This window comes from Centruroides sculpturatus, unplaced genomic scaffold (assembly GCF_000671375.1).
Source record: "Centruroides sculpturatus isolate CEXI.00-Female unplaced genomic scaffold, Cexi_2.0 scaffold373, whole genome shotgun sequence".
Classification (NCBI taxonomy): domain Eukaryota; kingdom Metazoa; phylum Arthropoda; class Arachnida; order Scorpiones; family Buthidae; genus Centruroides; species Centruroides sculpturatus.
The window spans coordinates 6,787-18,779 of record NW_019384580.1 but is presented as its reverse complement, the minus strand read 5'-3'; the positions used below and the strand labels follow the sequence as shown (position 1 = coordinate 18,779).

The 11,993-nt window shown below is 31.2% G+C and overlaps 1 long non-coding RNA gene across 1 annotated transcript; it reads left to right on the top strand.

Moving 5' to 3' along the window:
• The first annotated feature begins 3,635 nt into the window (after positions 1-3,635).
• On the top strand, positions 3,636-11,677 carry LOC111624444. The gene is made up of 3 exons (XR_002756576.1): positions 3,636-3,734; positions 5,210-5,303; positions 7,193-11,677. It is a non-coding gene; the product is annotated as an uncharacterized LOC111624444 (long non-coding RNA).
• The last annotated feature ends 316 nt before the right edge of the window (positions 11,678-11,993 follow it).

Sequence of the window (11,993 nt, the reverse complement as noted above, 5' to 3'; positions counted from 1 at the left end):
AAAGTAAAATGTTTGATTCTTATTTTTTTTTTTCAAAATGAAAAAGGAAAGACTGTGCAACATACACAAATGTACATAAACACATTACAGGTATACCTCGCCTTACGTCGGTAATTGGTTCCAGGAGAGGTGACGTAAGTTGAATTTACTTGTCTCCAAATCTACTTGTCACTAGGCTAAACCATAAATTACCATTCTCAGTTCTGTATTTTATTTATTAATGCATTTTTAATAATATATGGTTAATGAGGATCTATTTTAAGCTTACAAACAAATAAATTTTAGTTTTTAATATAGTACAGAAAAAAGTAATCTAAATTTACGAATGCATATACTGTAAATACAGTACATACTTGTAAATGTATGTACTGTATTTTAAAGCACATAAAATCATATTAAAATATGATTTTATGTGCTTTAAACACTTTTCTAGTGATATTACAACTTTAATATTTGTGGCAGACAGACGTAAAGTCCAATAAAATGACTTAAACTTGATTTTTATCTTTCCATATACTTTTCTGAGAAATGACGTATAATCAGGAACGACGTAACTCGAAACGACGTAAGTCGAGGTATACCTGTATTAAATTTATTATTATTATTAATCTTCTGACTAATTTTTTGAATTATCATATAGGTTGGTATAGTTAAGGACATTTTAATTAAATCTGAAAAAAATCTCTCTAAAATTCTGTCAACTTATATAGTATGAATGTAAATCTTTACCACAGAATGATGAACTAATGGAACACACTTAGCAATTCCTGTGAATTAGTTACTGTAATTCCAATAGGCTGCCACAAATATTTCTGAGTATAAGTCATGTTTAGTGAACTTATTTAACATAGAGATGATATTGACTTTTCATTATTTAAACAAATACTACATCACACACAGCACTGCATTATATTATGAATTTGATTCATCAAACATACTATAGCACTAAGTATATATACTCACAGCTGGTTCTGGTAGGTGTGCAATGTGTGCATGCATGCAGGCAGCTGATAGTGCACGTTAAAAATAAAATTGAAATATTATTTTAATATTGTGGTTGGCAATGAAATAGATTGATGTTTGCATGACAATTGATGCATTTTATGGATATAAATAATGACAAACTATGCATATTAGGTGTTTTACATTAGAAATTTTGAAAGTGCAAGCAACAGGTGATGGGGGATTCATCCATTAAATCAGAAAAAAATTTATCAGNATAATAATAATAAAAAAAGACTGGCTTATTAGGAGAATTAAAGAAAACTTTTTTTCAACTTCCTTATTATTTTTTATTAAGCAGCTATCTTCAGGAACTGAACATTTAAAAGTTATAGATGAAATATAAAAACTAACTACTATAATTTTCTGCAAATAATATATGGGTTATCTGTCAGTTTGAATGCAGATGTGGGCTTCAAGTTTAACTTGCAACTCATCCAATCATCCAACAGTTTTTAATTTCATTTAAGTTTATCAAAACCATTGTTGAGAATGTAAAAATTCCTTTGCATGTCTCAGACAATCATTGCCTTTACAATTTTTTCTTAACTACCAAAGACATGTATACACTTGCATCATCATTAGTTATTTTCTATTCATTTTCTGTGCATCATTGCACTCTAATTGATATTATTAGATGCTTCTACTTGAACTTGTATTTTGAAAGCTGATAAACTTTTAAAAGGTATCTCAAAAGATCCCAAAGATGGTCACCTTTTAATTCTTTTGTCTGTAGAGCTTTCACTCATATCTCTGAACCATAGGAAAGGCTACAGGAATTTCTCACTATCATCAGTCAGCCTGTCCAACATGGATTCTGTAGGATGATCATTAAAGGGTTAATTGAACGTTGGATATGGTATGCACAGACATAGCAGTACAGTAGAGCCTCGATTATCCGATCCCCGATTAACCGTCACCTCGGTTAACCGACCGTCCTAGTCGGCAAATTTCAAATGTTCGCTAGTGATGTGGCGCTACAATATTTGGTTATGTCTTGACTACTGTAATATTATTTTTACGTGTTTTAGTTGGCAGCACTGAATCGACCATGAAAGGGAGCCAGAGGCTTAATTTTCTAATTTTTAACGATACAATAGCGACGATTATTATTTTAAAAAATTTTGTTAAGCTTAACATTGATGAAAATTCAAGGGGGAGTAGGTTAATAGCGATATACTAATATACTAATTACATGGGATATAATAATATACTACACTAATAATGGATTTTTTCATACTTTTCGGTTATCCGACCTTTCAATTATCCGACCAACCCCAATCCCCAATTGGGTCGGATAATCGAGGCTCTACTGTACTTACAATCCTCCCCATTTGGAAACATACAAGGTTGTAACATACAATGAATGCAGTTCTTGCCCATCTATAAAAAGAGATAACTGAAACAATAACATCAACCTGGCATTCAAAAGGAGTCCCAATGTATTTTCACTCCTCATAAATGCCAAAGACCCAATACTGTAATCTGGCAACACTTGCCAGAGTTATACTTCACACCATAAATCCAACAAAGAATTAGAATATGGGAGCCACTGCCAGACAAATTGCCTCCTTAAAAAAACACTGATTGGACATATCTAAGGGCCTCTACTTCACCACTCTATTATCATAGGCTATGGACCCTGACATGGAGGTCCATTTGGATAGGACCAGGATTCTCCATCAAACATCTAATAAAGCACAACTCTGCCATCTTGAACTGATGGAGATAGATAAGGCAGTTTTGAAAAAGGCCATCAACATTAAAGCTGTTGACACTTCCCCAATGAACAAAAAGGATACCTCCATTTACCTTAAACATAGACATTTACATATTAGAACTGTTTCCACCAATCAGCTGGCAGCCAAATATAAATATCAAAAATAGTGTGGTTATTTTTTAGAACTTTAGTCTGAGGATATTCATTTAAAATTGATGGTAATGTTTGCTTTGCCAGTGAATGGTACTTTTCTTGGTTTTTAGTTTATTGAGTTAGGTGTTCTTAGTGTGATATTAACCAGTATCAAGCAGTCATCATGTGGTAATTTCCTCCTATCTAATAAGTCTCAGAGAACTGTTTAGAAGATGACTGTTGATTTTATTGTATGCTAATTCTTTATAGCCAATAAGGGATAAACAATTAACTTATTTAATTAGATATTATTGACATTAAAATTTTTTCTGTTTAGGTTTTTTGAGTTTATTTTAGCATTAATAATAAAATAATAATAATGATGATATTATGATTACTTTTAAGTTTTATAATTCATAAAATATTTTTATAATTCATAAAATGTTTTATAATTTATAAGTTTTAATTCATAAAATATTTATTTTATGAATTAAAACTTATAAATTCTAATTTTTAAACTATTTAAATAAATGTAATAAGAAAGTGAATTTCTGTTTTTTTTTTTTTTTAAATTTAAGTTTAAAAAATTAAAAGATGTAAAAAGAAAAACTGAAATTACTAGTTATGAAATTAGACTTTTGAGATAAGATTAGCAATATGTACCTTTAATGTTATGAAAACATTCATATTAAAATGTATTAAAAAGTAATTTAATGTTTTATATTAGCATAAAACTGTTTTTAATAAAAGAGAATTATACTTATTGAATTTATATTGTTACAGCTGATAGTATGTTTAACATTACCAAGAATTTTAAATTAGGCTTTGGATCATTTATTGATAAAGTAGTTATGCCATATGCTTCAATGGTACCAGCTCGGTAAGCAATATTTGTTTAAAATTTATATTTATTAATTTTTATGCAATGTTTTTATCTCCACTTATAGTTTTATTATTATTATTGCTGTGTTTAGTGGGTTATACTCGATTCACACTGGTAGCTGTGTATTATGCCGGACCAGAGTCAAGGCATAGCACCCAAAATAAAACTAAAATTAAATAAGTGTGTTTGTGCCAGTGTCTGTATTAAGGAATTTCCTAACAATATGGCATATGCTGTCATGTTTGTTTCAAGTTTTGTGATTGTGTAGTAAGTACGGATGATAAAGTTGTTCATTTCTGATGTCCATTTCATCCGTTGGCATGGTTTTCCAGCCTTTGTGGTCTGTGGATGCATTGCCACAGAAACACCAAGGCTAGGTTGATTCCTCACATCTGTTGAGGGCATTGCAGTAGCCATGCTTGGGCCAGTGTTGCTTGAACCTGCCATAATAATTAGAAGAAGAAGAAAGTCCAACTTCAACTTTCCAGCATTCATCTTGCATTCTCCAAGTTTGATTGACAGAGGTATTGTCATTATTTTTAACTGATTGTAAACTCTCTCTCTTGCACTTAGAGGTGTATTTTATATAGGCTCAATTTACGATAGTTTGTATTGTGTATCTCGATTTATATATTTCTTTGTTATATTTCATTCATTAATTCCTTTTTGTTATTTCTTAACCTGTCTGATTCCCTCTGTTAGTTAAGTATGGACATTCATCCTGCTATGATTGGAACTCTATTGCTATGGATAGAATATAGCCCTCTATTTAACATCTAGATCATAACATTGCAAGTTAGGGTGCAAAATTTCTATTCTAGCTGGACTGACACCAGCTAGAATAGAAATTTTGGACATTGGAAGGATCCTACAATCCCCACGACATTCTATAAAAAGCCATCCTTCGACGAAGTGAGCGAGTCTTAACAACCTGACGAACCAAAAGGGTTATGAGTAACATTCTCGGCTCTCTGTAGTCTCACAGTATAAAGATGATGTTTATAACCTATCTGTTATATCCCACTTTAGTTTTATATTTCTTTGTACAACCTTCAGGTAGTGAGATAGATTGACAAGCCTCTATAATCATCTAAATCATCAGAACCATTTCTCACTTCTTCCATGCACATTGTAGGAAGTGTGAAATTTATAACCACAAGTGTTTAAATAGCAGGACTCCCTCTCTTCTGCCTGGAAATATCTCCTTAAGCTTTTGCATCAACTATTGCTGTTGTAGTTCACTTTCCCTTGCTTGTTCACTCTACCCTGTCTTTTTTTTTAATTCACAATGGCACCAACTTTCATTTTTGCATGTTTGAAATGGCCATTAACTAGGTAGAAAATAGCATTTCTTCAACTTCACCCACTGTTAAAGATATATTGATTAATTCAGCAGATTAACTACAGTTCATTTTTATTACATTTTATTTAATAGTAATAAAGTTTTCTGAAATGAAGTTAATTAATTTTAGATTGAAAAATCCTTGTGGAGAAGACTTTTCTTGCAGTTCACCATATGGTTTTCGTAATCATCTCTCATTAACAAATGATGTTCGTGAATTTATTGTAAGTAATCTTTCTATTTTATTATTAACTGTGTAATCAATTTATAATGTAAGAAATTTATTCCTATTCATAAACAAAAACTAATACTACTGTATTCAAATTTTGTTTCTATTAAACATTTTCAGAAGAATACCAAATAATTAGCTTAAATAAATAAATCTTAAAATTTTACTTATTTTTGAAAATGCATGTCTAAAACCTATCTAGTACAAAAATGTAAAATGTTAGACATTTCAGCTTATTGTACAATTGTATCTTTCATTTCTTATTGCTTCCTATTAAGATTAAGATGTTTAAAATTTTTATAACAGAGGTAAATTTCGTTTTCATCCAAGCATAGGGGTAATTCAAATGGTGCTACCTGTTTAATTTTTTAATATTAATAGTAAATAGGTCTACTGAATTGTCTTCATTCTCTAAAACATTTGCTCCTACTTGGAAATTCTTTGAACTGCAATAGCATTTTATAATAGTTTCCCCTTCCTTATTTTTGCACACTTTAAGTATATGGCCATTTTTATTACAGCCTCTATAAACATTGTCTTTAAATGAACAATTAGTAGCAAAATGGTCCCCTAAACATCTATAACACCTGACATCAATTGATTTTTTGTTCATTTCAAAAGTTTTTTCCTTTATGTGTAACTTATTAACATCAGAACTCTGCCCTTGAATAGTGGACACATCTCTCCACACACATAAAACTCCACAGGCATTCATTTGCCTGAATAAGCTCAATTCTAAAGCTGACAACTATTTTCAAAGTTGCCACCATATGTCATGGCACAAAGGTGTTTGCTGATTGGATGCATGTTTGCAATTAGCATGAGTAGAGCTGATTTCATCTTCAATTTTTTCTCTGCTTTCTTACTCAAAGTCCCAATAAGAGACCGCTTGCTTTTAACGTCTCCTTAAGAAGGTTTCCTGTGAACTGAGAATCACAGGTGGTGTCAGAACATCCTGATCTGGATATAACTGGTTTTTTTCTGTCACAGCTGACAATTCTATCTCAAATATAGCTCCTATTTTACTTTTGAAATTTTATAACATTCAAAGTCATATATTTTCTTATATTATGATTTGTTAATGGCAACAGTGTTATAATATGGAACTAACCATCTCTTTAGTTAGCAAATTACAATAAATAAAACTGTTTATAACAATATATGTTTTGTTTCCTGGCAAAATTATATAATTCACAAAAATTTTTCTATGAAAATAAAACAGTTTTGCATTGGCTACTTCTTTCTTTATTTGTGGAAAAATCATTTTTAGTATTAGAAATATAAATATTACAACAAAATTGAATTTTGTTGTAATATTTTTTAATTTTTAGAAAAATAGGAATTGCCATGTGACCCCGCATATTTTTGTTCTACTTGTTTGCTGTGGACCTCATGTATGTTTTTCATTGTCATAAATAAAGTTAGTTGTGCCTGAGATGCTGTACAGTTGTGACGTGTGTATCCACTCACCTTTCATTGTGTATATATGTATAAAAGTGGTTGTTTTTAACATTTATAATATAAATAAAATATAATTTTTATTATAATATAAGATTTTCTCCTAAATCCTACAAAAAAAGGTTAAAAAACTAAATTTATTTATAAAATATATAATCCTTAAAAAAATCTGACATGAAAAATTTGAAAATTGTAGTTTACACATACACAATGAATCATTGTTTGTTTAATTTGTTCATTACAAAGAATTAATCTACAATTATATAAGTTTAACTGATAGTGTATATTTTTTATATTTTAAATTTTAATATAATTTATACTTAAAATTATACAAATATTTGCATTATTTTAATAAGATTTTAAAATAAATATGCTCCTGTTTTAATTTAAACATAAATGTTTAATATAAAAATAAAATTTTTTTAGACTGAAGTATCAAATGCATCATTATCAGCAAATTTAGATAATGCTGAAGGTGGTTTTGATGCAATTATGCAAGTTGTAGTTTGCAAGGTAATGTATTAATTATTTAGTAAACAATATTTTGAATTATAGTTATATTCTAATGTAAATTTATAAATGTTTAAATTAACTTTCTCTAAGATGTTACGATTAGAGCCATACATAACTGTGTACTTGAACATGATATGCATAAACAAATTTATTGTATATGTATATATGGCTGCCATATTGCCACCACATGGCACAAGTATACTTGAACACTGCCAATTTGAATCATGTCATCAACAGATGAAGACAATGCTCTTGCTTTAGTTTCTTTGGTTTCAATTTTAAAGAAAAAAAATCAATGGAAATATTGTAGTTTGTAGTGTAAAAACTAAAATAATATTATTCCTTAAAGCTGGAACTATCAATACTATACAATTGATGAAAAACTGACATTTCATACATTTCCAGCAATGCTATTGATGTAAACAAAAAGCAAACATTTTCAACCTCATTAAGGGCCAGCATTAGGCTTGTATAGAAGATTCTCCTTACTTTTTTTTATTTTTTTTTTCACCAAACTTTTGGAATTTCAAACAATTTTGAAAAAATTTAAAGTTCTGGAACAAGTTTTATTTAACCAACCAAAGCATCCAATTTCTATCTTTAAGTCATCAACCAGTGTCACTAATGTCAAAAGTTTTTGACAACATTAACCCAAAATAATTTCACAGAACACACAAATTATAGTACACAAATAATAAAATATTTTCTAATGTAGATACAGCAGCGTAAATCTGTTCTTAAAATGTATCTTCAAATAAAGAATTGTCTATAAGTGATTTCCAAGTATTGGAAAGCATTTCGACGACTGTACTATATATAGATATTCCTCTCTGTGAGTTCTTATGTATCTCCCATGTCTCCAGTATTCTCAGTTTTATCATTATCAGTTCAGACACCAATTAAGTGATAAGAAAAACTATGAATATTATGTGAAGTGAAATCTTTATTATGATGCCTGATAGCAAGTCATATATTAATGTTCAATTCAATCATACAACTAAAAAAATAATTAGTTATAGCAGCAAGAATGAGAATTAATTGTAAGGACAAGAAAGAGAATAAAATGAGAAGGAAAGTAAAGTCAAAGATGTTGCTACTCATGTGTAAACTTTTGAGCAATAATTTGGTTTGTGTATAAGTTTGTTGTCCAAACAACAAAACCTATCATCATTATACAGTGAGTCAAAACTCCCTTGCACCCTTTTCATTCCAAAAGTATAGAAGATATATTAATTTGTTAATGTAGTTGTTATGTATGTAACCTCCAGGGGATAACCCACACCGAATTGCCCCTTGACCTAGTTAGGTGACCCCATACCTCTGACCTTTGTCATGTTTCTTTGTCTCAAGTCAGTCGTGCGTTAGCTGTTGTAATACTTAGACCTGAGGCACAACGTTACATTTGTATTACCACAACATTACATTTCTATTATAATAAAGTTAATTATATATGTTAACAAGTAATCATTTATTTTACGGACACCACAATTGGCAACGATAAGATACAACAAGGATAAAATTGGCAACAAATTGGCAATAAGGGTAAAATTGGCAACAAGGACAAAAAGGATATAAAAATGAATGAACTTGCAGAATTAATTTCAACGCTAAATGTGTTCATCAAGAAACTACAGAGTCAGTCAGTGGAGACAAAACCAGAACTATTTGTTCAACGAGTTCTCCAAATGCAAGCCCTAACCTTTGAAACTTACAACAAAATGTCCGAGACCTTTAAAAACTATTCCCAACAACTGGATAACTTTTTCAAAATCAAAGGACTAACCGGAACAGATGCCATTACTGAAGAAGCTGAGGTAATGATATTTATCAATTGTCTTGGACCAAAACATTACCAGCTACTGATCAATCTGACAGCACCAGAAATACCCTCTAGGTGAACCTTTGCTGAATTAATGAAGTTGCTACAAAATCACTAATATCAAAAAGAAATATCCTAACAGAACAGCATAAATTTTTGTCCAGAGTACAACATAATGGTGAGTCCATTTCAAATTACGTGACTTCATTAAAACAACTCTCGAAAATTTTAGATTTCAAGTCTAGTTGTAACAATGCGATGAAGGCTCTGAAAGACATTACAAAAGAAGCATACCAGGACTGTTTCAACAAGTGGAAACACCGTTGGGATAAGTGTGTGTGTTGGGAAGGAGAGTACTTTGAAGGGGACCCAGACATGTAACTTCTACATAAAGTACATTTTGTTTTATGACGTCAGTCCACGTATTTTTTGAACAGATCTCATATTGCCACAAAGTTACATTTCTATTGTAATAAAGTTAATTATATATGTTAACAAGTAATCGTTTATTTTACAGACACAACAGTAGTTACATATGCATGCATGGAGAATTGAATGTGACAAAATAATTTTTAAGGTTACATATATTGTAAGTTATTAATGAACAGAGACAACATAAAAGTTACAATGACAAAGATAGAGCATAAATTCAACTACTCAAAACTGGGAAATGTTAATAAACACTGCACATATAACCAATATCCAGCAAGAAGAAATTACAAGAAAGAAAACATTTTCAACTATGTTTAAAGGGCATCATCAGGCTAACAGACCTTCATAGTTTGAATGTAGCTGTTGAAAAAAACAGCTTGAATCAAAAAGTTACTATGAATAGGTGATTGCTCTGTGAGAATCATGCGAGTATACATTGGTCCGTTAAAGGCAGTACATGGATAAATAACAACAATTATTTATTTACCATCACATGAATGGTAGTATACAGGATTCTTTTACGGATTCCAACTCTGAGTGTTACAGAATATCCAAAAATAGGTGCAAGGAATCAAGTAAATACAAAGTAAAGGAACCCGCTCACGACAATTAAGAAAAGACAGATGTATAATCTTGAGAAATATAAGAAAAGACAGATGTACAATGAATACTTATACTAAATTATAAACTTAAAAGAGTAAGGTAGAATATCAGAAAGTTTAGTATGATAGAAGAAGAGGTTATACAGAATACCCGGGTTTTCTTGTTGGTATTGATGCTCTTCTGGTAGGGAACCACTATAAATCATTTCCCGATGATCTTTAATTGGATCTCTTCAATTATCCTCCTTAAACAAGGGACGTTCGTCTATCTCTCCTTTGTTGACAGGGTCTTTTCTCCTTTGCAGGCCACTTTCATCTCCATTTGTCCTTCTAGATGGCAAGCAGGAGCGTAACTTTCACACGTCTGCCTTCACTGAGAGTCTGACCCAAGAATGACCCTCTTTATCCATTATAATAATCTCGGGGCTCACACTTCCCATTGTTACTGTGGTTCTTAGAAAGGGTTACCCCACCCGAGGAAGGAATGTTAGTTGAAAATTCGAGAAAACAAAAAGGGAAACAAAGAAGAAAGAAAATTTAAAACTAAACTTATATCAAAACATATACAGTAATATGGCATATTGCCACAGCTGTCCACATGTTAAAAAAGGGGTGACATGAGAGAGGGAAGATGATTATAAGTGTAATTTCCTTAGCTTGAGAGCAGTAAGATGGAAATTATATATATAAGATAACAAACTGATCCCACTTTAATAAGGTGATGTGGACCCAACAAAATATCTAAACCATAACAGACTGATCACTCTCAATAATGGGATATAAATACTGACATTATTATTTTCCACTCTTGGCCCTAATTTACACTTAAAGAACTCAGTGAAAGCACCTTAGTTCATTCAGTCTTTTCTCTCCTCCTCTCTTTATTCATTATCAGGAATTCTGAGATACTGTTCTTACAAGAGTCTGGTCCTTTCCATATATATATATTGGGTATACATATGTTGAATAGTTTATCCTCACTCAGAATAACAAGTCCTTTGTTCTTGTACATGATCACCTTCTTTTTTTCAATGATCTCTTCTGCCTTCTCAGTGGTTACTTCAGATGAGACAAAGCCCATCAAGGGAAAAGATGTTATCACATCAGCTCTCTCATTCTTATACCTTCCTATCTATCATCATCTCATCTCCACCAATCAGGGCATATCACAAAGATGACCTGGTTGATCCTATTCAGATGTGCATCTGACAAACAAAAACCATTACAGTATTGCCTCTGGCATTAAGCTGTAATGAGGCATTGCAATGGCCAAGGGTGAGAACAAAAGAATATACAGTACTTCCAAATATGGAACAGAAGTACTATACAAGATTAAACTTTATACATTGACTTCCATGCAGGGGGGAAGAGTCTATATCTATAAAGTTGTTAGCTGCATTTTTTCTTGTGGCTTTGTAAATTTCTAATTGTTCTGAATAGCTAAGCTGTTTTTAGTGGGAGAAGCTATGTAAGAGGCATGCTCAGTCAAATGATGGTTTTTATACAAAATTAAATTTTATGATATCCCATAGAATTTAATCTATATCTATATATATATATATAAATGGACATGTATGTCCCTACATTTCACTTTTTCGCCAAAACTACACATCGCACGTGAATGGTGTTTGTATGTGGTGGTAGCCCCAAGTCTCCATTTGTGCATAGGGGTGGTTGCGTCTCGATAGCTATAAGGGTGCGGGAGATATGAGGCTGAAAGTGGTTGAAAGTGGCTTTCTATTTCGAATGTTTTGTTCGAATTTGTTCGAATTAAATTCGAACATAAAATTCGAATTGGTTCGATTATAGAACGATTGCATTTACAATATCGTACTGCAGTATTCCAATGAAATGACTTGAC